This window comes from Heterodontus francisci, chromosome 41 (assembly GCF_036365525.1).
Source record: "Heterodontus francisci isolate sHetFra1 chromosome 41, sHetFra1.hap1, whole genome shotgun sequence".
In the NCBI taxonomy this organism is placed as follows: Eukaryota; Metazoa; Chordata; class Chondrichthyes; order Heterodontiformes; family Heterodontidae; genus Heterodontus; species Heterodontus francisci.
In genome coordinates, this window is record NC_090411.1 from 10436764 (window position 1) to 10459639 (window position 22876).

The 22876-nt window shown below is 55.3% G+C and overlaps 10 non-coding genes and 5 pseudogenes across 10 annotated transcripts; all 15 read right to left on the reverse strand.

Annotated features, from left to right (window-relative positions):
- Positions 1 to 4416: 4416 nt before the first annotated feature.
- LOC137354527 (U2 spliceosomal RNA) lies at positions 4417 to 4547 on the reverse strand (annotated as a pseudogene).
- A 388-nt stretch (positions 4548 to 4935) lies between these two features.
- Positions 4936 to 5126, reverse strand: LOC137353757 (U2 spliceosomal RNA). The gene has a single exon (XR_010969909.1). It is a non-coding gene; the product is annotated as a U2 spliceosomal RNA (small nuclear RNA).
- Positions 5127 to 5514: 388 nt separating this feature from the next.
- LOC137355103 (U2 spliceosomal RNA) lies at positions 5515 to 5705 on the reverse strand. The gene has a single exon (XR_010970744.1). It is a non-coding gene; the product is annotated as a U2 spliceosomal RNA (small nuclear RNA).
- A 380-nt stretch (positions 5706 to 6085) lies between these two features.
- On the reverse strand, positions 6086 to 6276 carry LOC137355045 (U2 spliceosomal RNA). The gene has a single exon (XR_010970690.1). It is a non-coding gene; the product is annotated as a U2 spliceosomal RNA (small nuclear RNA).
- A 380-nt stretch (positions 6277 to 6656) lies between these two features.
- Positions 6657 to 6850, reverse strand: LOC137354394 (U2 spliceosomal RNA). Its single transcript, XR_010970408.1, has one exon. It is a non-coding gene; the product is annotated as a U2 spliceosomal RNA (small nuclear RNA).
- A 5200-nt stretch (positions 6851 to 12050) lies between these two features.
- LOC137354646 (U2 spliceosomal RNA) lies at positions 12051 to 12159 on the reverse strand (annotated as a pseudogene).
- A 388-nt stretch (positions 12160 to 12547) lies between these two features.
- LOC137355046 (U2 spliceosomal RNA) lies at positions 12548 to 12738 on the reverse strand. The gene has a single exon (XR_010970691.1). It is a non-coding gene; the product is annotated as a U2 spliceosomal RNA (small nuclear RNA).
- A 380-nt stretch (positions 12739 to 13118) lies between these two features.
- Positions 13119 to 13297, reverse strand: LOC137354277 (U2 spliceosomal RNA; annotated as a pseudogene).
- Positions 13298 to 13646: 349 nt separating this feature from the next.
- Positions 13647 to 13745, reverse strand: LOC137354731 (U2 spliceosomal RNA; annotated as a pseudogene).
- A 380-nt stretch (positions 13746 to 14125) lies between these two features.
- Positions 14126 to 14315, reverse strand: LOC137354365 (U2 spliceosomal RNA). Its single transcript, XR_010970393.1, has one exon. It is a non-coding gene; the product is annotated as a U2 spliceosomal RNA (small nuclear RNA).
- Positions 14316 to 19515: 5200 nt separating this feature from the next.
- On the reverse strand, positions 19516 to 19624 carry LOC137354562 (U2 spliceosomal RNA; annotated as a pseudogene).
- A 388-nt stretch (positions 19625 to 20012) lies between these two features.
- LOC137355047 (U2 spliceosomal RNA) lies at positions 20013 to 20203 on the reverse strand. Its single transcript, XR_010970692.1, has one exon. It is a non-coding gene; the product is annotated as a U2 spliceosomal RNA (small nuclear RNA).
- Positions 20204 to 20583: 380 nt separating this feature from the next.
- On the reverse strand, positions 20584 to 20774 carry LOC137353889 (U2 spliceosomal RNA). The gene has a single exon (XR_010970040.1). It is a non-coding gene; the product is annotated as a U2 spliceosomal RNA (small nuclear RNA).
- Positions 20775 to 21162: 388 nt separating this feature from the next.
- LOC137353890 (U2 spliceosomal RNA) lies at positions 21163 to 21353 on the reverse strand. Its single transcript, XR_010970041.1, has one exon. It is a non-coding gene; the product is annotated as a U2 spliceosomal RNA (small nuclear RNA).
- Positions 21354 to 21733: 380 nt separating this feature from the next.
- LOC137354329 (U2 spliceosomal RNA) lies at positions 21734 to 21916 on the reverse strand. Its single transcript, XR_010970363.1, has one exon. It is a non-coding gene; the product is annotated as a U2 spliceosomal RNA (small nuclear RNA).
- Positions 21917 to 22876: the final 960 nt, after the last annotated feature.

The following is a 22876-nucleotide window of genomic DNA, read 5'->3' on the forward strand; positions in this document are numbered from 1 at the left end:
AAGTTCTGGTGATGAGGCATTCCGCCAAATGACTTTGACGGTCTGCTCGGGGAACCATCCGACAGGATCCACCGTTTCCTTTTCCCGTAGGGCCTTGAGGACATTCCGTGCAGACCACTGCCTGATGGACCGGTGGTCAAAGGTGTTTTTCCGCAGAAACTGCTCCACGAAGGATAGGTGGTACGGCACGTCCCAACTGCACGGAGCGTTCCGCGGCAATGTGACCAGGCCCATCCTTCGCAACACCGGGGACAGATAGAACCTCAGCACGTAGTGACACTTGGAGTTTGCGTACTGGGGATCGACACATAGCTTGATGCAGCCGCACACGAAGGTGGTCATCAGGATGAGGGCCACGTTGGGTACATTTTTCCCGCCCATGTCCAGAGATTTGAACATCGTGTCCCTCCGGACCCGGTCCATTTTAGATCCCCAGACGAAGCGGAAAATGGCTCGGGTGACTGCCACGGCGCAGGAGTGGGGTATGGGCCAGACCTGCGCCACGTAGAGCAACAACGTGAGCGCCTCGCACCTGATGACCAGGTTCTTACCCACAATGGAGAGAGATCGCTGCCCCCACATGCCCAACTTTTGTCGTACCTTGGCTACTCGCTCCTCCCATGTTTTGGTGCACGCCCCGGCCCTTCCGAACCATATCCCCAGCACCTTCAGGTAATCTGACCTGACGGTGAAGGGGACAAAGGATCGGTCAGCCCAGTTCCCAAAGAACATGGCCTCGCTCTTGCCGTGGTTAACTTTGGCTCCCGAGGCCAGTTCGAACTGGTCGCAGATGCTCATCAGTCTGCGCACGGACAGCGGATCCGAGCAGAAGACGGCGACGTCATCCATGTACAGGGAGGTTTTGACCTGAGTGCCTCCGCTGCCTGGGATTGTCACCCCTCTTATGCTCGCATCCTTCCTAATAGACTCAGCAAAGGGTTCAATACAGCAAACAAACAAGACCGGGGACAGAGGACAGCCCTGTCTGACTCCAGATTTGATCGGGAAACTTTCAGATTCCCACCCGTTGATTGACACTGCGCTACTGATGTTTGTGTAGAGCAGTTGGATCCAATTGCAGATTCCCTCCCCAAACCCCATTTTGGAAAGCACGTCCATCATGTAGGTGTGCGATATCCTGTCAAAAGCCTTCTCCTGGTCCAGGCTGATGAGGCAGGTGTCCACCCTCCTGTCCCGTACGTAGGCGATCGTATCCCTGAGTAGCGCGAGGCTATCAGAGATCTTCCTGCCGGGTACAGTACAGGTCTGATCGGGGTGAATCACCAGCTCCAGAGCAGACTTGACTCGACTGGCTATGACTTTGGACAGAATCTTGTAATCAACATTAAGCAGTGAGATGGGCCGCCAATTTCTGATTTCTACCCTCTCCCCCTTCTGCTTGTAAATGAGGGTGATGATGCCTTTTCTCATGGATTCTGACATGCTACCGGCCAGGAGCATACTCTCGTATACTTCCAGCAGGTCCGGGCCGACCCAGTCCCACAGGGCCGAGTACAACTCGACCGGTAAGCCATCGCTCCCGGGAGTTTTACTCGCCTCGAAAGACTCGACGGCCTTTGTCAGCTCGTCCAGAGTTAGCGGCTTGTCCAGTCCCTCCCTCCTGCTGTCATCTAAGACCTCTGTGATAGATGACAGGAAGGACTGGGAGGCTCTGCTGTCTGTGGGCTTCGCGTCATACAGCCCAGCATAGAAGGATTTGCTGATCCTTAGTATGTCGGACTGCGAAGACGTTACCGAGCCATCTTCTTCCTTCAGGCTGCTGATAACAGAGCTCTCTCTGTGTACCTTTTGGAAGAAGTAACGCGAGCACGTCTCATCCTGCTCGATGGAGCGGACTCTGGACCGGAAGATGATCTTGGAGGCCTCCTTGGCAAAGAGCGAGGCCTGCTGGCTCTTCACCTCTTGGAGGTCCTCCTTGACCTCGACCCCCATTGACTGCAACCGGAGTAGATTTTGCATAATTTTCTGGAGTCGGGACAGTTCCCTCTGTCTCTCTCTCGCCTTCTGAACACCTTTGTGGATGAAGAACCTCTTGATGTTCTCCTTGATCGCTTCCCACCAGTGAACTGGAGACTCAAAGAGGGGTTTCACGGTCCTCCAACCTTTGTAATCCCTTTTGAGTTCCTCAACGTTCTCTGGGGTCAGCAGTGTCGCATTGAGCTTCCACGTCCCTCTGCCAACCCGCTGGTCGTCCTGTAAGTGACAGTCGGCCAGTAAGAGGCAGTGGTCGGAGAAGAACACCGGCTTGACGTCGGTGGATCCGACCGTGACCGCACGGGACACAAACAGGAAGTCAATCCTGGAACGGGCAGACCCGTCCGATCTTGACCATGTGTATCTGCGCTGCGCTCCGTCTGCAGGTTTGCTGAAGACGTCGTGCAGTTTGGCATCCTTAACTGTTTCTACTAGGAATCTGGACGTAGCGTCCAGTTTGCTGTCGTCACTGCCGGATCGTCCAGCCGCATCGATGATGCAGTTGAAGTCACCGCCTAGGATGACCGGCCTGGACGTCGCCAGCAGCAGTGGGAGCTGCTGGAAGACGGTCAGCCGCTCGCTGCGTTGTACCGGGGCGTACACGTTGATCAACCGGAGCGGAGCGTTGTTGTACATCACGTCTGCTACGAGGAGGCGGCCGCCCACCACCTCCTTAACTTCGGAGATGGTGAAGTTACCTCCCCGCAGCAGAATACCCAGGCCGGAGGAACGGCAGTCATTACCCCAAGACCAGATCGATGGCCCGTGGGACCACCATCGCGACCACTGCCTGTAGGTGCTGAGGTGTGGTATTCCACACTCCTGCAGAAACAGTAGGTCAGCTTTGACCTTGGCAAGGTAATCCAAGGTTGAAACACATCGCGTAGTCGATTTAATGCTACGCACATTAATGGAAGCAATTCTTACACCCATTTTTTACTAAAAATTAGTTGTTGCTTCCCATACCATTTGTCCTCGCTAGTCCCAGTCCTTCCCCTTCGGGATGTTCCTGCATACCCATCGTATGCGCAAGCAGTTTCACGTTGGTTGGGCTCAGAAACCCCTCCTGATTTTTCCTGCAGGGTTTGTGCCGCTCGGGTGACATCGGGGGGGTCTTGTAGGCAGAGAGGATTGGGTTGTCCTCAGCTGCTTCCATCTGTTCCTCCTCGAAAACATCACAGCTCCCGGTCTCCCGGAGCTCAGGTGCGCCAGACGTGTCTTTGCTCCCGGTGTCCTGGAGCTGAGATGCGTTGGCCACGTCGTTACGTGTGGGGCATTGGGGTTGGGGCACGCTGGGCCCATCACAGCTTCCAGTGCCCGGGGGCTGGGATGCTTTATCATCCATCTCGGAGTTCTGCCGCCTCTTTTGAAGGGGCTGTCGTTCCAGCATTTCCCCGTCCAGTGAAGAGGAGTTGTTGCAGTCTGATTCAGAAGAGAGCCTCCTCTTGCCACTGGTTTGGGTGGTGGCTTTGGGATGTTTTTTCTTTGTGGTTCTCCTCTGGACCACTTGCCACTGACCTGTTTGTCCATCTGCTGCCTCCTCCTCCATTGATTCTGTCTGTGGGGGAGGGGTTTCCGGGCGCTGGGTAGGTGCTGGGTCGTTGGTTTCAGCCGCCTCCCCTTCCTTCTCAGGTTGAAGTTCCTCACTGCGGAGAAGGTTGCTGGTCTCCTTTCGAACAGCGGACGCCTTCGTCGAACCTTCGCCCGGCCATTCCTTGGACCTTGCCGCCTGAGCATAGCTTTGACAACGTTTGGGACAGGTCTTGTAGAGATGGCCTGCCGCACCGCACAAGTTGCAACACTTAGTCTGCTTACAGTCCTTGGTCTGATGGCCTTCCTCCTTGCAGTTCTTGCAAACAACCGTGCTGCAATTGGCTGCCATGTGACCAGATTTGCCACAGGTGCGACAAACTCTGGGCTGCCCAGCGTAGACCAAGAAGCCTCGACTTCCCCCGATAGCGAAGCTGGAGGGAGGGTGGATGATGGCTCCACTGGGATCTACCTTCAAGGTCACCTTGACCTGCCGCTTGCTGGTCCAGATCCCAAAGGGGTCCTTGACATCAGTGCTGCTGCCGGCCACCTCGACGTACCTGGCGAGAAAGGTGAGTACATCCACCACCGGAACATGGGGGTTGTAGAGGTGAATCGTCACCACCCGGTCCCGTTGTGACGGAAGCGTGAAGAGCGGCTCCGCTGTGAGGATCGACAGTGGCGCCCGGTCCCCTTTCTCCTTGAACGCCTTCAGGAACTTGATGCATCCCGCCACGTTCCGGAACGTCACGTCGAAGTATCCACTGCTGGGGAAATCCTGCAGGCAGAAGACGTCCGTCGCTTGAAATCCGCAGCAATCGAAGAGAATTTTCTTGATGAAGAAGGTGCGATCGACCGGTGCATCTCCTTCCTTGTCCTTCACGACCACCCGAACGGTGTTGCGCACTCCCTGGCCCGAAGCTCGAAAATTGGTTATAGCCATTTTATTCAAAGCTTCCCCAGGATCCAACTGATAAGAACAGATACTACACTTGATCTTAGCCAAAAGGCCGAGAAGCAATGGCCCTAAAACTGCGTTTGCTGCGCACGTCAGGCCCGGCGTGCGGCCTCTACGTCAAAGTAGCCGCCGGGTGGGCGAGCCTCGGGCGAAAGAGGCGACGGCGGGCGGTCTTTGAGCCAGAGCTCCTTTTGTTGCCGGGCCTTGCAAGCAGAAAGGAAAGCACGCGTGCATGCCACGCGCAGCCATTCCTCGCGCTTCTGCGCGAGGCATTGCGCAGGAAAAAAGACAACCGCGCGCGCTGGGCAGCAAAGGGCGGCCTGCAACTGCGGGGCAATCCAACAGGGGGCAGCGTAGCACCCAGGGAAAACTGCAGCAAAGTCAGCCGAGCAGCAGCGCCGTCACTATTGCGAATTCTATTTTTCAGCAGGGGTCTCGCCCCCATGGAGGGGGGAAGCTGCACCGCTCCTGGAAACACTGCAATACCAGGTGGATGCATGGAGTGGACGGGGCAAGCCCCTGCTCCATCTCCCTGTCCCAAAAATCAATTTAATATTTGATCCCCAGATAGGGGACGTATCAGATATTAAACTGATAAGAACAGATACTACACTTGATCTTAGCCAAAAGGCCGAGAAGCGATGGCCGTAAAACTGCGTTTGCTGCGCGCGTCAGGCCCGGCGTGCGGCCTCTACGTCAAAGTAGCCGCCGGGTGGGCGAGCCTCGGGCGAAAGAGGCGACGGCGGGCGGTCTTTGAGCCAGAGCTCCTTTTGTTGCCGGGCCTTGCAAGCAGAAAGGAAAGCACGCGTGCATGCCACGCGCAGCCATTCCTCGCGCTTCTGCGCGAGGCATTGCGCAGGAAAAAAGACAACCGCGCGCGCTGGGCAGCAAAGGGCGGCCTGCAACTGCGGGGCAATCCAACAGGGGGCAGCGTAGCACCCAGGGAAAACTGCAGCAAAGTCAGCCGAGCAGCAGCGCCGTCACTATTGCGAATTCTATTTTTCGGCAGGGGTCTCGCCCCCATGGAGGGGGGAAGCTGCACCGCTCCTGGAAACACTGCAATACCAGGTGGATGCATGGAGTGGACGGGGCAAGCCCCTGTTCCATCTCCCTGTCCCAAAAATCAATTTAATATTTGGTCCCCAGATAGGGGACGTATCAGATATTAAACTGATAAGAACAGATACTACACTTGATCTTAGCCAAAAGGCCGAGAAGCAATGGCCGTAAAACTGCGTTTGCTGCGCGCGTCAGGCCCGGCGTGCGGCCTCTACGTCAAAGTAGCCGCCGGGTGGGCGAGCCTCGGGCGAAAGAGGCGACGGCGGGCGGTCTTTGAGCCAGAGCTCCTTTTGTTGCCGGGCCTTGCAAGCAGAAAGGAAAGCACGCGTGCATGCCACGCGCAGCCATTCCTTGCGCTTCTGCGCGAGGCATTGCGCAGGAATAACGACAACCGCGCGCGCTGGGCAGCAAAGGGCGGCCTGCAACTGCGGGGCAATCCAACAGGGGGCAGCGTAGCGCCCACGGAAAACTGCAGCAAAGTCAGCAGCGCCGTCACTATTGCAAATTCTATTTTTCAGCAGAGGTCTCGCCCCCATGGAGGGGGGAAGCTGCACCGCTCCTGGAAACACTGCAATACCAGGTGGATGCATGGAGTGGACGGGGCAAGCCCCTGTTCCATCTCCCTGTCCCAAAAATCAATTTAATATTTGGTCCCCAGATAGGGGACGTATCAGATATTAAACTGATAAGAACAGATACTACACTTGATCTTAGCCAAAAGGCCGAGAAGCGATGGCCGTAAAACTGCGTTTGCTGCGCGCGTCAGGCCCGGCGTGCGGCCTCTACGTCAAAGTAGCCGCCGGGTGGGCGAGCCTCGGGCGAAAGAGGCGACGGCGGGCGGTCTTTGAGCCAGAGCTCCTTTTGTTGCCGGGCCTTGCAAGCAGAAAGGAAAGCACGCGTGCATGCCACGCGCAGCCATTCCTTGCGCTTCTGCGCGAGGCATTGCGCAGGAATAACGACAACCGCGCGCGCTGGGCAGCAAAGGGCGGCCTGCAACTGCGGGGCAATCCAACAGGGGGCAGCGTAGCGCCCACGGAAAACTGCAGCAAAGTCAGCAGCGCCGTCACTATTGCGAATTCTATTTTTCAGCAGAGGTCTCGCCCCCATGGAGGGGGGAAGCTGCACCGCTCCTGGAAACACTGCAATACCAGGTGGATGCATGGAGTGGACGGGGCAAGCCCCTGCTCCATCTCCCTGTCCCAAAAATCAATTTAATATTTGGTCCCCAGATAGGGGACGTATCAGATATTAAACTGATAAGAACAGATTTTTTTTTTTTTTTTTTTTTTTTTTTAATTTCCAAAATATACTTTATTCATAAAAATCTGTAAAAATTACATTGCCAAACAGTTTCCAAACAGCACCAAAAAATACAAACATTGCAAGGGAGATCAGTTTCCTTCAATACTGTCATGAGTTTCTTCCCAACCCTTCCGTTTCTCAATTGTCATGTCAATTACAGTTTTACATTTACAGCAATTCAGAATATTAATGATACAGTTCGAGGGGTTTCCCATGGATCCAGCCCCTCAGTCTAGCTTGGTGGGGGAACCTTACACTGTGGTCTTTCCCCATTGAGCCTTTGCTGCGGCTGCCCCAAGCTTTAGTGCGTCCCTCAGCACGTAGTCCTGGACCTTGGAATGTGCCAGTCTGCAACATTCGGTGGTGGACAACTCTTTGCGCTGGAAGACCAGCAAGTTTCGGGCAGACCAAAGGGCGTCTTTCACCGAATTGATAGTCCTCCAGCAGCAGTTGATGTTTGTCTCGGTGTGCGTCCCTGGGAACAGCCCGTAGAGCACAGACTCCTGTGTTACAGAGCTGCTTGGGACGAACCTTGACAAAAACCACTGCATCTCTTTCCACACCTGCTTTGCAAAGCCACATTCCAGGAGGAGGTGGGCGACCGTCTCTTCCCCACCACAGCCAACGCGGGGGCACTGTGCGGAGGGGGCGAGACTTCGGGTGTGCATGAAGGATCTGACGGGGAGGGCCCTTCTCACCACCAGCCAAGCTACGTCTTGGTGCTTGTTTGAAAGTTCTGGTGATGAGGCATTCCGCCAAATGACTTTGACGGTCTGCTCGGGGAACCATCCGACAGGATCCACCGTTTCCTTTTCCCGTAGGGCCTTGAGGACATTCCGTGCAGACCACTGCCTGATGGACCGGTGGTCAAAGGTGTTTTTCCGCAGAAACTGCTCCACGAAGGATAGGTGGTACGGCACGTCCCAACTGCACGGAGCGTTCCGCGGCAATGTGACCAGGCCCATCCTTCGCAACACCGGGGACAGATAGAACCTCAGCACGTAGTGACACTTGGAGTTTGCGTACTGGGGATCTACACATAGCTTGATGCAGCCGCACACGAAGGTGGTCATCAGGATGAGGGCCACGTTGGGTACATTTTTCCCGCCCATGTCCAGAGATTTGAACATCGTGTCCCTCCGGACCCGGTCCATTTTAGATCCCCAGACGAAGCGGAAAATGGCTCGGGTGACTGCCACGGCGCAGGAGTGGGGTATGGGCCAGACCTGCGCCACGTAGAGCAACAACGTGAGCGCCTCGCACCTGATGACCAGGTTCTTACCCACAATGGAGAGAGATCGCTGCCCCCACATGCCCAACTTTTGTCGTACCTTGGCTACTCGCTCCTCCCATGTTTTGGTGCACGCCCCGGCCCTTCCGAACCATATCCCCAGCACCTTCAGGTAATCTGACCTGACGGTGAAGGGGACAAAGGATCGGTCAGCCCAGTTCCCAAAGAACATGGCCTCGCTCTTGCCGTGGTTAACTTTGGCTCCCGAGGCCAGTTCGAACTGGTCGCAGATGCTCATCAGTCTGCGCACGGACAGCGGATCCGAGCAGAAGACGGCGACGTCATCCATGTACAGGGAGGTTTTGACCTGAGTGCCTCCGCTGCCTGGGATTGTCACCCCTCTTATGCTCGCATCCTTCCTAATAGACTCAGCAAAGGGTTCAATACAGCAAACAAACAAGACCGGGGACAGAGGACAGCCCTGTCTGACTCCAGATTTGATCGGGAAACTTTCAGATTCCCACCCGTTGATTGACACTGCGCTACTGATGTTTGTGTAGAGCAGTTGGATCCAATTGCAGATTCCCTCCCCAAACCCCATTTTGGAAAGCACGTCCATCATGTAGGTGTGCGATATCCTGTCAAAAGCCTTCTCCTGGTCCAGGCTGATGAGGCAGGTGTCCACCCTCCTGTCCCGTACGTAGGCGATCGTATCCCTGAGTAGCGCGAGGCTATCAGAGATCTTCCTGCCGGGTACAGTACAGGTCTGATCGGGGTGAATCACCAGCTCCAGAGCAGACTTGACTCGACTGGCTATGACTTTGGACAGAATCTTGTAATCAACATTAAGCAGTGAGATGGGCCGCCAATTTCTGATTTCTACCCTCTCCCCCTTCTGCTTGTAAATGAGGGTGATGATGCCTTTTCTCATGGATTCTGACATGCTACCGGCCAGGAGCATACTCTCGTATACTTCCAGCAGGTCCGGGCCGACCCAGTCCCACAGGGCCGAGTACAACTCGACCGGTAAGCCGTCGCTCCCGGGAGTTTTACTCGCCTCGAAAGACTCGACGGCCTTTGTCAGCTCGTCCAGAGTTAGCGGCTTGTCCAGTCCCTCCCTCCTGCTGTCATCTAAGACCTCCGTGATAGATGACAGGAAGGACTGGGAGGCTCTGCTGTCTGTGGGCTTCGCGTCATACAGCCCAGCATAAAAGGATTTGCTGATCCTTAGTATGTCGGACTGCGAAGACGTTACCGAGCCATCTTCTTCCTTCAGGCTGCTGATAACAGAGCTCTCTCTGTGTACCTTTTGGAAGAAGTAACGCGAGCACGTCTCATCCTGCTCGATGGAGCGGACTCTGGACCGGAAGATGATCTTGGAGGCCTCCTTGGCAAAGAGCGAGGCCTGCTGGCTCTTCACCTCTTGGAGGTCCTCCTTGACCTCGACCCCCATTGACTGCAACCGGAGTAGATTTTGCATAATTTTCTGGAGTCGGGACAGTTCCCTCTGTCTCTCTCTCGCCTTCTGAACACCTTTGTGGATGAAGAACCTCTTGATGTTCTCCTTAATCGCTTCCCACCAGTGAACTGGAGACTCAAAGAGGGGTTTCACGGTCCTCCAACCTTTGTAATCCCTTTTGAGTTCCTCAACGTTCTCTGGGGTCAGCAGTGTCGCATTGAGCTTCCACGTCCCTCTGCCAACCCGCTGGTCGTCCTGTAAGTGACAGTCGGCCAGTAAGAGGCAGTGGTCGGAGAAGAACACCGGCTTGACGTCGGTGGATCCGACCGTGACAGCACGGGACACAAACAGGAAGTCAATCCTGGAACGGGCAGACCCGTCCGATCTTGACCATGTGTATCTGCGCTGCGCTCCGTCTGCAGGTTTGCTGAAGACGTCGTGCAGTTTGGCATCCTTAACTGTTTCTACTAGGAATCTGGACGTAGCGTCCAGTTTGCTGTCGTCACTGCCGGATCGTCCAGCCGCATCGATGATGCAGTTGAAGTCACCGCCGAGGATGACCGGCCTGGACGTCGCCAGCAGCAGTGGGAGCTGCTGGAAGACGGTCAGCCGCTCGCTGCGTTGTACCGGGGCGTACACGTTGATCAACCGGAGCGGAGCGTTGTTGTACATCACGTCTGCTACGAGGAGGCGGCCGCCCACCACCTCCTTAACTTCGGAGATGGTGAAGTTACCTCCCCGCAGCAGAATACCCAGGCCAGAGGAACGGCAGTCATTACCCCCCGACCAGATCGATGGCCCGTGGGACCACCATCGCGACCACTGCCTGTAGGTGCTGAGGTGTGGTATTCCACACTCCTGCAGAAACAGTAGGTCAGCTTTGACCTTGGCAAGGTAATCCAAGGTTGAAACACATCGCGTAGTCGATTTAATGCTACGCACATTAATGGAAGCAATTCTTACACCCATTTTTTACTAAACATTAGTTGTTGCTTCCCATACCATTTGTCCTCGCTAGTCCCAGTCCTTCCCCTTCGGGATGTTCCTGCATACCCATCGTATGCGCAAGCAGTTTCACGTTGGTTGGGCTCAGAAACCCCTCCTGATTTTTCCTGCAGGGTTTGTGCCGCTCGGGTGACATCGGGGGGGTCTTGTAGGCAGAGAGGATTGGGTTGTCCTCAGCTGCTTCCATCTGTTCCTCCTCGAAAACATCACAGCTCCCGGTCTCCCGGAGCTCAGGTGCGCCAGACGTGTCTTTGCTCCCGGTGTCCCGGAGCTGAGATGCGTTGGCCACGTCGTTACGTGTGGGGCATTGGGGTTGGGGCACGCTGGGCCCATCACAGCTTCCAGTGCCCGGGGGCTGGGATGCTTTATCATCCATCTCGGAGTTCTGCCGCCTCTTTTGAAGGGGCTGTCGTTCCAGCATTTCCCCGTCCAGTGAAGAGGAGTTGTTGCAGTCTGATTCAGAAGAGAGCCTCCTCTTGCCACTGGTTTGGGTGGTGGCTTTGGGATGTTTTTTCTTTGTGGTTCTCCTCTGGACCACTTGCCACTGACCTGTTTGTCCATCTGCTGCCTCCTCCTCCATTGATTCTGTCTGTGGGGGAGGGGTTTCCGGGCGCTGGGTAGGTGCTGGGTCGTTGGTTTCAGCCGCCTCCCCTTCCTTCTCAGGTTGAAGTTCCTCACTGCGGAGAAGGTTGCTGGTCTCCTTTCGAACAGCGGACGCCTTCGTCGAACCTTCGCCCGGCCATTCCTTGGACCTTGCCGCCTGAGCATAGCTTTGACAACGTTTGGGACAGGTCTTGTAGAGATGGCCTGCCGCACCGCACAAATTGCAACACTTAGTCTGCTTACAGTCCTTGGTCTGATGGCCTTCCTCCTTGCAGTTCTTGCAAACAACCGTGCTGCAGTTGGCTGCCATGTGACCAGATTTGCCACAGGTGCGGCAAACTCTGGGCTGCCCAGCGTAGACCAAAAAGCCTCGACTTCCCCCGATAGCGAAGCTGGAGGGAGGGTGGATGATGGCTCCACTGGGATCTACCTTCAAGGTCACCTTGACCTGCCGCTTGCTGGTCCAGATCCCAAAGGGGTCCTTGACATCAGTGCTGCTGCCGGCCACCTCGACGTACCTGGCGAGAAAGGTGAGTACATCCACCACCGGAACATGGGGGTTGTAGAGGTGAATCGTCACCACCCGGTCCCGTTGTGACGGAAGCGTGAAGAGCGGCTCCGCTGTGAGGATCGACAGTGGCGCCCGGTCCCCTTTCTCCTTGAACGCCTTCAGGAACTTGATGCATCCCGCCACGTTCCGGAACGTCACGTCGAAGTATCCACTGCTGGGGAAATCCTGCAGGCAGAAGACGTCCGTCGCTTGAAATCCGCAGCAATCGAAGAGAATTTTCTTGATGAAGAAGGTGCGATCGACCGGTGCATCTCCTTCCTTGTCCTTCACGACCACCCGAACGGTGTTGCGCACTCCCTGGCCCGAAGCTCGAAAATTGGTTATAGCCATTTTACTCAAAGCTTCCCCAGGATCAAAAGGCAATGATCATGGTCTCTTCTCAATCAAATAAGCACTGATAAGAACAGATACTACACTTGATCTTAGCCAAAAGGCCGAGAAGCGATGGCCGTAAAACTGCGTTTGCTGCGCGCGTCAGGCCCGGCGTGCGGCCTCTACGTCAAAGTAGCCGCCGGGTGGGCGAGCCTCGGGCGAAAGAGGCGACGGCGGGCGGTCTTTGAGCCAGAGCTCCTTTTGTTGCCGGGCCTTGCAAGCAGAAAGGAAAGCACGCGTGCATGCCACGCGCAGCCATTCCTTGCGCTTCTGCGCGAGGCATTGCGCAGGAATAACGACAACCGCGCGCGCTGGGCAGCAAAGGGCGGCCTGCAACTGCGGGGCAATCCAACAGGGGGCAGCGTAGCGCCCACGGAAAACTGCAGCAAAGTCAGCCGAGCAGCAGCGCTGTCACTATTGCGAATTCTATTTTTCGGCAGGGGTCTCGCCCCCATGGAGGGGGGAAGCTGCACCGCTCCTGGAAACACTGCAATACCAGGTGGATGCATGGAGTGGACGGGGCAAGCCCCTGTTCCATCTCCCTGTCCCAAAAATCAATTTAATATTTGGTCCCCAGATAGGGGACGTATCAGATATTAAACTGATAAGAACAGATACTACACTTGATCTTAGCCAAAAGGCCGAGAAGCGATGGCCGTAAAACTGCGTTTGCTGCGCGCGTCAGGCCCGGCGTGCGGCCTCTACCACAAAGTAGCCGCCGGGTGGGCGAGCCTAGGGCGAAAGAGGCGACGGCGGGCGGTCTTTGAGCCAGAGCTCCTTTTGTTGCCGGGCCTTGCAAGCAGAAAGGAAAGCATGCGTGCATGCCACACGCAGCCATTCCTTGCGCTTCTGCGCGAGGCATTGCGCAGGAATAAAGACAACCGCGCGCGCTGGGCAGCAAAGGGCGGCCTGCAACTGCGGGGCAATCCAACAGGGGGCAGCGTAGCGCCCACGGAAAACTGCAGCAAAGTCAGCAGCGCCGTCACTATTGCAAATTCTATTTTTCAGCAGAGGTCTCGCCCCCATGGAGGGGGGAAGCTGCACCGCTCCTGGAAACACTGCAATACCAGGTGGATGCATGGAGTGGACGGGGCAAGCCCCTGTTCCATCTCCCTGTCCCAAAAATCAATTTAATATTTGGTCCCCAGATAGGGGACGTATCAGATATTAAACTGATAAGAACAGATTTTTTTTTTTTTATTTCCAAAATATACTTTATTCATAAAAATCTGTAAAAATTACATTGCCAAACAGTTTCCAAACAGCACCAAAAAATACAAACATTGCAAGGGAGATCAGTTTCCTTCAATACTGTCATGAGTTTCTTCCCAACCCTTCCGTTTCTCAATTGTCATGTCAATTACAGTTTTACATTTACAGCAATTCAGAATATTAACGATACAGTTCGAGGGGTTTCCCATGGATCCAGCCCCTCAGTCCAGCTTGGTGGGGGAACCTTACACTGTGGTCTTTCCCCATTGAGCCTTTGCTGCGGCTGCCCCAAGCTTTAGTGCGTCCCTCAGCACGTAGTCCTGGACCTTGGAATGTGCCAGTCTGCAACATTCGGTGGTGGACAACTCTTTGCGCTGGAAGACCAGCAAGTTTCGGGCAGACAGAACAGATACTACACTTGATCTTAGCCAAAAGGCCGAGAAGCGATGGCCGTAAAACTGCGTTTGCTGCGCGCGTCAGGCCCGGCGTGCGGCCTCTACGTCAAAGTAGCCGCCGGGTGGGCGAGCCTCGGGCGAAAGAGGCGACGGCGGGCGGTCTTTGAGCCAGAGCTCCTTTTGTTGCCGGGCCTTGCAAGCAGAAAGGAAAGCACGCGTGCATGCCACGCGCAGCCATTCCTTGCGCTTCTGCGCGAGGCATTGCGCAGGAATAACGACAACCGCGCGCGCTGGGCAGCAAAGGGCGGCCTGCAACTGCGGGGCAATCCAACAGGGGGCAGCGTAGCGCCCACGGAAAACTGCAGCAAAGTCAGCAGCGCCGTCACTATTGCGAATTCTATTTTTCAGCAGAGGTCTCGCCCCCATGGAGGGGGGAAGCTGCACCGCTCCTGGAAACACTGCAATACCAGGTGGATGCATGGAGTGGACGGGGCAAGCCCCTGCTCCATCTCCCTGTCCCAAAAATCAATTTAATATTTGGTCCCCAGATAGGGGACGTATCAGATATTAAACTGATAAGAACAGATTTTTTTTTTTTATTTTTTTTTTTATTTCCAAAATATACTTTATTCATAAAAATCTGTAAAAATTACATTGCCAAACAGTTTCCAAACAGCACCAAAAAATACAAACATTGCAAGGGAGATCAGTTTCCTTCAAGACTGTCATGAGTTTCTTCCCAACCCTTCCGTTTCTCAATTGTCATGTCAATTACAGTTTTACATTTACAGCAATTCAGAATATTAACGATACAGTTCGAGGGGTTTCCCATGGATCCAGCCCCTCAGTCTAGCTTGGTGGGGGAACCTTACACTGTGGTCTTTCCCCATTGAGCCTTTGCTGCGGCTGCCCCAAGCTTTAGTGCGTCCCTCAGCACGTAGTCCTGGACCTTGGAATGTGCCAGTCTGCAACATTCGGTGGTGGACAACTCTTTACGCTGGAAGACCAGCAAGTTTCGGGCAGACCAAAGGGCGTCTTTCACCGAATTGATAGTCCTCCAGCAGCAGTTGATGTTTGTCTCGGTGTGCGTCCCTGGGAACAGCCCGTAGAGCACAGACTCCTGTGTTACAGAGCTGCTTGGGATGAACCTTGACAAAAACCACTGCATCTCTTTCCACACCTGCTTTGCAAAGGCACATTCCAGGAGGAGGTGGGCGACCGTCTCTTCCCCACCACAGCCAACGCGGGGGCACTGTGCGGAGGGGGCGAGACTTCGGGTGTGCATGAAGGATCTGACGGGGAGGGCCCTTCTCACCACCAGCCAAGCTACGTCTTGGTGCTTGTTTGAAAGTTCTGGTGATGAGGCATTCCGCCAAATGACTTTGACGGTCTGCTCGGGGAACCATCCGACGGGATCCACCGTTTCCTTTTCCCGTAGGGCCTTGAGGACATTCCGTGCAGACCACTGCCTGATGGACCGGTGGTCAAGGGTGTTTTTCCGCAGAAACTGCTCCACGAAGGATAGGTGGTACGGCACGTCCCAACTGCACGGAGCGTTCCGCGGCAATGTGACCAGGCCCATCCTTCGCAACACCGGGGACAGATAGAACCTCAGCACGTAGTGACACTTGGAGTTTGCGTACTGGGGATCTACACATAGCTTGATGCAGCCGCACACGAAGGTGGTCATCAGGATGAGGGCCACGTTGGGTACATTTTTCCCGCCCATGTCCAGAGATTTGAACATCGTGTCCCTCCGGACCCGGTCCATTTTAGATCCCCAGACGAAGCGGAAAATGGCTCGGGTGACTGCCACGGCGCAGGAGTGGGGTATGGGCCAGACCTGCGCCACGTAGAGCAACAACGTGAGCGCCTCGCACCTGATGACCAGGTTCTTACCCACAATGGAGAGAGATCGCTGCCCCCACATGCCCAACTTTTGTCGTACCTTGGCTACTCGCTCCTCCCATGTTTTGGTGCACGCCCCGGCCCTTCCGAACCATATCCCCAGCACCTTCAGGTAATCTGACCTGACGGTGAAGGGGACAAAGGATCGGTCAGCCCAGTTCCCAAAGAACATGGCCTCGCTCTTGCCGTGGTTAACTTTGGCTCCCGAGGCCAGTTCGAACTGGTCGCAGATGCTCATCAGTCTGCGCACGGACAGCGGATCCGAGCAGAAGACGGCGACGTCATCCATGTACAGGGAGGTTTTGACCTGAGTGCCTCCGCTGCCTGGGATTGTCACCCCTCTTATGCTCGCATCCTTCCTTATAGACTCAGCAAAGGGTTCAATACAGCAAACAAACAAGACCGGGGACAGAGGACAGCCCTGTCTGACTCCAGATTTGATCGGGAAACTTTCAGATTCCCACCCGTTGATTGACACTGCGCTACTGATGTTTGTGTAGAGCAGTTGGATCCAATTGCAGATTCCCTCCCCAAACCCCATTTTGGAAAGCACGTCCATCATGTAGGTGTGCGATATCCTGTCAAAAGCCTTCTCCTGGTCCAGGCTGATGAGGCAGGTGTCCACCCTCCTGTCCCGTACGTAGGCGATCGTATCCCTGAGTAGCGCGAGGCTATCAGAGATCTTCCTGCCGGGTACAGTACAGGTCTGATCGGGGTGAATCACCAGCTCCAGAGCAGACTTGACTCGACTGGCTATGACTTTGGACAGAATCTTGTAATCAACATTAAGCAGTGAGATGGGCCGCCAATTTCTGATTTCTACCCTCTCCCCCTTCTGCTTGTAAATGAGGGTGATGATGCCTTTTCTCATGGATTCTGACATGCTACCGGCCAGGAGCATACTCTCGTATACTTCCAGCAGGTCCGGGCCGACCCAGTCCCACAGGGCCGAGTACAACTCGGCCGGTAAGCCGTCGCTCCCGGGAGTTTTACTCGCCTCGAAAGACTCGACGGCCTTTGTCAGCTCGTCCAGAGTTAGCGGCTTGTCCAGTCCCTCCCTCCTGCTGTCATCTAAGACCTCTGTGATAGATGACAGGAAGGACTGGGAGGCTCTGCTGTCTGTGGGCTTCGCGTCATACAGCCCAGCATAAAAGGATTTGCTGATCCTTAGTATGTCGGACTGCGAAGACGTTACCGAGCCATCTTCTTCCTTCAGGCTGCTGATAACAGAGCTCTCTCTGTGTACCTTTTGGAAGAAGTAACGCGAGCACGTCTCATCCTGCTCGATGGAGCGGACTCTGGACCGGAAGATGATCTTGGAGGCCTCCTTGGCAAAGAGCGAGGCCTGCTGGCTCTTCACCTCTTGGAGGTCCTCCTTGACCTCGACCCCCATTGACTGCAACCGGAGTAGATTTTGCATAATTTTCTGGAGTCGGGACAGTTCCCTCTGTCTCTCTCTCGCCTTCTGAACACCTTTGTGGATGAAGAACCTCTTGATGTTCTCCTTAATCGCTTCCCACCAGTGAACTGGAGACTCAAAGAGGGGTTTCACGGTCCTCCAACCTTTGTAATCCCTTTTGAGTTCCTCAACGTTCTCTGGGGTCAGCAGTGTCGCATTGAGCTTCCACGTCCCTCTGCCAACCCGCTGGTCGTCCTGTAAGTGACAGTCGGCCAGTAAGAGGCAGTGGTCGGAGAAGAACACCGGCTTGACGTCGGTGGATCCGACCGTGACAGCACGGGAAACAAACAGGAAGTCAATCCTGGAACGGGCAGACCCGTCCGATCTTGACCATGTGTATCTGCGCTGCGCTCCGTCTGCAGGTTTGCTGAAGACGTCGTGCAGTTTGGCATCCTTAACTGTTTCTACTAGGAATCTGGACGTAGCGTCCAGTTTGCTGTCGTCACTGCCGGATCGTCCAGCCGCATCGATGATGCAGTTGAAGTCACCGCCGAGGATGACCGGCCTGGACGTCGCCAGCAGCAGTGGGAGCTGCTGGAAGACGGTCAGCCGCTCGCTGCGTTGTACCGGGGCGTACACGTTGATCAACCGGAGCGGAGCGTTGTTGTACATCACGTCTGCTACGAGGAGGCGGCCGCCCACCACCTCCTTAACTTCGGAGATGGTGAAGTTACCTCCCCGCAGCAGAATACCCAGGCCAGAGGAACGGCAGTCATTACCCCCCGACCAGATCGATGGCCCGTGGGACCACCATCGCGACCACTGCCTGTAGGTGCTGAGGTGTGGTATTCCACACTCCTGCAGAAACAGTAGGTCAGCTTTGACCTTGGCAAGGTAATCCAAGGTTGAAACACATCGCGTAGTCGATTTAATGCTACGCACATTAATGGAAGCAATTCTTACACCCATTTTTTACTAAACATTAGTTGTTGCTTCCCATACCATTTGTCCTCGCTAGTCCCAGTCCTTCCCCTTCGGGATGTTCCTGCATACCCATCGTATGCGCAAGCAGTTTCACGTTGGTTGGGCTCAGAAACCCCTCCTGATTTTTCCTGCAGGGTTTGTGCCGCTCGGGTGACATCGGGGGTGTCTTGTAGGCAGAGAGGATTGGGTTGTCCTCAGCTGCTTCCATCTGTTCCTCCTCGAAAACATCACAGCTCCCGGTCTCCCGGAGCTCAGGTGCGCCAGACGTGTCTTTGCTCCCGGTGTCCCGGAGCTGAGATGCGTTGGCCACGTCGTTACGTGTGGGGCATTGGGGTTGGGGCACGCTGGGCCCATCACAGCTTCCAGTGCCCGGGGGCTGGGATGCTTTATCATCCATCTCGGAGTTCTGCCGCCTCTTTTGAAGGGGCTGTCGTTCCAGCATTTCCCCGTCCAGTGAAGAGGAGTTGTTGCAGTCTGATTCAGAAGAGAGCCTCCTCTTGCCACTGGTTTGGGTGGTGGCTTTGGGATGTTTTTTCTTTGTGGTTCTCCTCTGGACCACTTGCCACTGACCTGTTTGTCCATCTGCTGCCTCCTCCTCCATTGATTCTGTCTGTGGGGGAGGGGTTTCCGGGCGCTGGGTAGGTGCTGGGTCGTTGGTTTCAGCCGCCTCCCCTTCCTTCTCAGGTTGAAGTTCCTCACTGCGGAGAAGGTTGCTGGTCTCCTTTCGAACAGCGGACGCCTTCGTCGAACCTTCGCCCGGCCATTCCTTGGACCTTGCCGCCTGAGCATAGCTTTGACAACGTTTGGGACAGGTCTTGTAGAGATGGCCTGCCGCACCGCACAAGTTGCAACACTTAGTCTGCTTACAGTCCTTGGTCTGATGGCCTTCCTCCTTGCAGTTCTTGCAAACAACCGTGCTGCAGTTGGCTGCCATGTGACCAGATTTGCCACAGGTGCGACAAACTCTGGGCTGCCCAGCGTAGACCAAGAAGCCTCGACTTCCCCCGATAGCGAAGCTGGAGGGAGGGTGGATGATGGCTCCACTGGGATCTACCTTCAAGGTCACCTTGACCTGCCGCTTGCTGGTCCAGATCCCAAAGGGGTCCTTGACATCAGTGCTGCTGCCGGCCACCTCGACGTACCTGGCGAGAAAGGTGAGTACATCCACCACCGGAACATGGGGGTTGTAGAGGTGAATCGTCACCACCCGGTCCCGTTGTGACGGAAGCGTGAAGAGCGGCTCCGCTGTGAGGATCGACAGTGGCGCCCGGTCCCCTTTCTCCTTGAACGCCTTCAGGAACTTGATGCATCCCGCCACGTTCCGGAACGTCACGTCGAAGTATCCACTGCTGGGGAAATCCTGCAGGCAGAAGACGTCCGTCGCTTGAAATCCGCAGCAATCGAAGAGAATTTTCTTGATGAAGAAGGTGCGATCGACCGGTGCATCTCCTTCCTTGTCCTTCACGACCACCCGAACGGTGTTGCGCACTCCCTGGCCCGAAGCTCGAAAATTGGTTATAGCCATTTTACTCAAAGCTTCCCCAGGATCAAAAAGCAATGATCATGGTCTCTTCTCAATCAAATAAGCACTGATAAGAACAGATACTACACTTGATCTTAGCCAAAAGGCCGAGAAGCGATGGCCGTAAAACTGCGTTTGCTGCGCGCGTCAGGCCCGGCGTGCGGCCTCTACGTCAAAGTAGCCGCCGGGTGGGCGAGCCTCGGGCGAAAGAGGCGACGGCGGGCGGTCTTTGAGCCAGAGCTCCTTTTGTTGCCGGGCCTTGCAAGCAGAAAGGAAAGCACGCGTGCATGCCACGCGCAGCCATTCCTTGCGCTTCTGCGCGAGGCATTGCGCAGGAATAACGACAACCGCGCGCGCTGGGCAGCAAAGGGCGGCCTGCAACTGCGGGGCAATCCAACAGGGGGCAGCGTAGCGCCCACGGAAAACTGCAGCAAAGTCAGCCGAGCAGCAGCGCTGTCACTATTGCGAATTCTATTTTTCGGCAGGGGTCTCGCCCCCATGGAGGGGGGAAGCTGCACCGCTCCTGGAAACACTGCAATACCAGGTGGATGCATGGAGTGGACGGGGCAAGCCCCTGTTCCATCTCCCTGTCCCAAAAATCAATTTAATATTTGGTCCCCAGATAGGGGACGTATCAGATATTAAACTGATAAGAACAGATACTACACTTGATCTTAGCCAAAAGGCCGAGAAGCGATGGCCGTAAAACTGCGTTTGCTGCGCGCGTCAGGCCCGGCGTGCGGCCTCTACCACAAAGTAGCCGCCGGGTGGGCGAGCCTAGGGCGAAAGAGGCGACGGCGGGCGGTCTTTGAGCCAGAGCTCCTTTTGTTGCCGGGCCTTGCAAGCAGAAAGGAAAGCATGCGTGCATGCCACACGCAGCCATTCCTTGCGCTTCTGCGCGAGGCATTGCGCAGGAATAAAGACAACCGCGCGCGCTGGGCAGCAAAGGGCGGCCTGCAACTGCGGGGCAATCCAACAGGGGGCAGCGTAGCGCCCACGGAAAACTGCAGCAAAGTCAGCAGCGCCGTCACTATTGCGAATTCTATTTTTCAGCAGGGGTCTCGCCCCCATGGAGGGGGGAAGCTGCACCGCTCCTGGAAACACTGCAATACCAGGTGGATGCATGGATTGGACGGGGCAAGCCCCTGCTCCATCTCCCTGTCCCAAAAATCAATTTAATATTTGGTCCCCAGATAGGGGACGTATCAGATATTAAACTGATAAGAACAGATACTACACTTGATCTTAGCCAAAAGGCCGAGAAGCGATGGCCGTAAAACTGCGTTTGCTGCGCGCGTCAGGCCCGGCGTGCGGCCTCTACCACAAAGTAGCCGCCGGGTGGGCGAGCCTAGGGCGAAAGAGGCGACGGCGGGCGGTCTTTGAGCCAGAGCTCCTTTTGTTGCCGGGCCTTGCAAGCAGAAAGGAAAGCATGCGTGCATGCCACACGCAGCCATTCCTTGCGCTTCTGCGCGAGGCATTGCGCAGGAATAAAGACAACCGCGCGCGCTGGGCAGCAAAGGGCGGCCTGCAACTGCGGGGCAATCCAACAGGGGGCAGCGTAGTACCCAGGGAAAACTGCAGCAAAGTCAGCCGAGCAGCAGCGCCGTCACTATTGCGAATTCTATTTTTCAGCAGGGGTCTCGCCCCCATGGAGGGGGGAAGCTGCACCGCTCCTGGAAACACTGCAATACCAGGTGGATGCATGGATTGGACGGGGCAAGCCCCTGCTCCATCTCCCTGTCCCAAAAATCAATTTAATATTTGGTCCCCAGATAGGGGACGTATCAGATATTAAACTGATAAGAACAGATACTACACTTGATCTTAGCCAAAAGGCCGAGAAGCGATGGCCGTAAAACTGCGTTTGCTGCGCGCGTCAGGCCCGGCGTGCGGCCTCTACGTCAAAGTAGCCGCCGGGTGGGCGAGCCTCGGGCGAAAGAGGCGACGGCGGGCGGTCTTTGAGCCAGAGCTCCTTTTGTTGCCGGGCCTTGCAAGCAGAAAGGAAAGCACGCGTGCATGCCACGCGCAGCCATTCCTTGCGCTTCTGCGCGAGGCATTGCGCAGGAATAACGACAACCGCGCGCGCTGGGCAGCAAAGGGCGGCCTGCAACTGCGGGGCAATCCAACAGGGGGCAGCGTAGCGCCCACGGAAAACTGCAGCAAAGTCAGCAGCGCCGTCACTATTGCGAATTCTATTTTTCAGCAGGGGTCTCGCCCCCATGGAGGGGGGAAGCTGCACCGCTCCTGGAAACACTGCAATACCAGGTGGATGCATGGAGTGGACGGGGCAAGCCCCTGCTCCATCTCCCTGTCCCAAAAATCAATTTAATATTTGGTCCCCAGATAGGGGACGTATCAGATATTAAACTGATAAGAACAGATTTTTTTTTTTTTTTTTATTTCCAAAATATACTTTATTCATAAAAATCTGTAAAAATTACATTGCCAAACAGTTTCCAAACAGCACCAAAAAATACAAACATTGCAAGGGAGATCAGTTTCCTTCAATACTGTCATGAGTTTCTTCCCAACCCTTCCGTTTCTCAATTGTCATGTCAATTACAGTTTTACATTTACAGCAATTCAGAATATTAACGATACAGTTCGAGGGGTTTCCCATGGATCCAGCCCCTCAGTCCAGCTTGGTGGGGGAACCTTACACTGTGGTCTTTCCCCATTGAGCCTTTGCTGCGGCTGCCCCAAGCTTTAGTGCGTCCCTCAGCACGTAGTCCTGGACCTTGGAATGTGCCAGTCTGCAACATTCGGTGGTGGACAACTCTTTGCGCTGGAAGACCAGCATGTTTCGGGCAGACCAAAGGGCGTCTTTCACCGAATTGATAGTCCTCCAGCAGCAGTTGATGTTTGTCTCGGTGTGCGTCCCTGGGAACAGCCCGTAGAGCACAGACTCCTGTGTTACAGAGCTGCTTGGGATGAACCTTGACAAAAACCACTGCATCTCTTTCCACACCTGCTTTGCAAAGGCACATTCCAGGAGGAGGTGGGCGACCGTCTCTTCCCCACCACAGCCAACGCGGGGGCACTGTGCGGAGGGGGCGAGACTTCGGGTGTGCATGAAGGATCTGACGGGGAGGGCCCTTCTCACCACCAGCCAAGCTACGTCTTGGTGCTTGTTTGAAAGTTCTGGTGATGAGGCATTCCGCCAAATGACTTTGACGGTCTGCTCGGGGAACCATCCGACAGGATCCACCGTTTCCTTTTCCCGTAGGGCCTTGAGGACATTCCGTGCAGACCACTGCCTGATGGACCGGTGGTCAAAGGTGTTTTTCCGCAGAAACTGCTCCACGAAGGATAGGTGGTACGGCGCCGCCCAACTGCACGGAGCGTTCCGCGGCAATGTGACCAGGCCCATC